Source organism: Leptidea sinapis, chromosome 2 (assembly GCF_905404315.1).
Source record: "Leptidea sinapis chromosome 2, ilLepSina1.1, whole genome shotgun sequence".
NCBI classification, from domain to species: Eukaryota; Metazoa; Arthropoda; class Insecta; order Lepidoptera; family Pieridae; genus Leptidea; species Leptidea sinapis.
Genome location: NC_066266.1, coordinates 10,971,800 through 10,973,815, shown reverse-complemented (window position 1 = coordinate 10,973,815; position 2,016 = coordinate 10,971,800). Strand labels below are relative to the sequence as shown.

At 35.7% G+C, this 2,016-nt stretch overlaps 1 non-coding gene across 1 annotated transcript; it reads left to right on the top strand.

The window, feature by feature from the left end:
• The first annotated feature begins 1,144 nt into the window (after window positions 1–1,144).
• On the top strand, window positions 1,145–1,216 carry Trnaa-ugc (transfer RNA alanine (anticodon UGC)). Its single transcript has one exon. It is a non-coding gene; the product is annotated as a tRNA-Ala (tRNA).
• The last annotated feature ends 800 nt before the right edge of the window (window positions 1,217–2,016 follow it).

Below are 2,016 nucleotides of genomic sequence, written 5' to 3'. Positions count from 1 at the left end.
AATAAAATAATTTTCCGTTTCTCGTTTAGGGTTAAGCCCCCGTCAGAGGCGTGAAGATATTTTTATGGCCATCAAATATGTAATTAAGTGCTCCGCTTGGGAAATATTCCCATCCCCTGACAACTATATGATTTAATGTTTAATTAATAGTGGATTGAATGAGGATGGATAGCACTACCGCTTAAGACTGCTAATTTGATAGACTTATACTGGTTATCCTTCAAAAAAAGGCCGGCAACGCTCCAGTAATACCCCAGGTGCAAGAGAATTTGGGTGAAAACGCGTACGCTCGTTTCTCCTTAAAAAAAGAACAAAACTTGAAAAAGCAGAAAAAGCCTCTTGCAAAAAAAAGATCCCATTCCGAAGCTAATAAAAATGGGAGAGACTGCTTAAATTATTTATTGCTAGTGGGAGGCACCTTTGCACAGGATGCCGGTTAGATTATGGGTACCACAACGGCGCCTATTTCTGCCGTAGTGCCGCTCAGAGTTTTTGGGTTTTTCAAGAATCCTTATCGGCATTGCATTGTAATGGGCAAGGCGTATCTGTTACCATCAGGTGAACGTCCTGCTCGTCTCGTCACTTGTTATCATAAAAAAAGAGTTTTAGTTTTAATTCAATGCAACATTTTAAAGTGGGTGAAAATGACGTGCAAAGATTTCGTTACATACTTAAAATACGTCTGAAGCTAATAGTATTTTAAAAATCACGTTATTTTTATACAATCTAATTAATTAACCTAATTCTAGTTACGATTATTGTTATTTTTTGAATCGGTGTCCTCTCGCCTTTCGCCTCCTTACGTCGCGCGTGCGACTCAAGCACATCTCACCTATAACTATGTATGTAGTTACAAACCTACCTTGGCTGACACCTTTTTTGAAGTCGGTTAATAACCTATTGAACGTAAAAAGCTACTTTCGAAAATGATTACCTCAGAGCTGAGTAGACCTAAATTACTTCAATACGATTAACTACAATGACGACATAATACTTTGCTATATATAATTATTAAAATTAATATTTACTTAGCTGTTCATTGTGTCGCAACTTAAGCTAGGTCATTGCGTGAATAATACTTATCACTCAGTACTCGATAGTAAGCAATAAATATCTAAATTGATTTTATGATACAGTCTTTATCGGGGATGTAGCTCAGTGGTAGAGCGTTCGCTTTGCATGTGAAAGGCCCCGGGTTCGATCCCCGGCATCTCCAATTTTTTTTATAATTATAATTTTTCAACTTGTGAATTCTAATGTCATCAATTTTCGTAGTTTATGTACATAAACTACCTACTTTATCTACCTACATAATATCATAAGCATGATGCATTCTAGTGCCGCATACTATTACTATTATGAAACACCGTAATTTTTTTATGATTTTTTTGAAAATAAGGGACAAGACGAGCAGGACGTTCAGCTGATGTTAATCTATACGCCCTGCCCATTACAATGCAGTGCCGCTCTGGATTCTTGAAAAATCCAAAAATTCTGAGCGGCACTACAATTGTGCTCGTCTCCTTGAGACATAAGATGTTAAGCCTCATTTGCCCAGGCATTTCACTAGCTACGGCGCCCTTCAGAATGAAACACAATGATACACATTACTGCTTCACGGCAGAAATGGGCGCCGTCGTGGTACCCATAATTTAGACGGCATCCTGTGCAAAGGAGGATCCCATTGGTGAAAATTTAGAAAAAAATAAAAAAGAAATTAACCGGTATTTTTTTTATTCTCTATTAGGAAAAGCAAATAACTAAAACTTACAGAGTACATTATAAAGGAATTATATAAGTATTTACATGTAATGGCGGTAATGAAAAGTTTTCTGGCAGCTGTCATAGTTTTTTTTTTTAATTCAGAGATAAACTAGAGGCCCCAACTATCATATCTTACTTATACTTATTTACGTGCAACATTTGTTTGCAAATTTTCATTACATTTTAATTACATATTTAGAAATAATAATTTTCATTATTCGTTACATATAAGAAATTAGTTCTAACAAATCA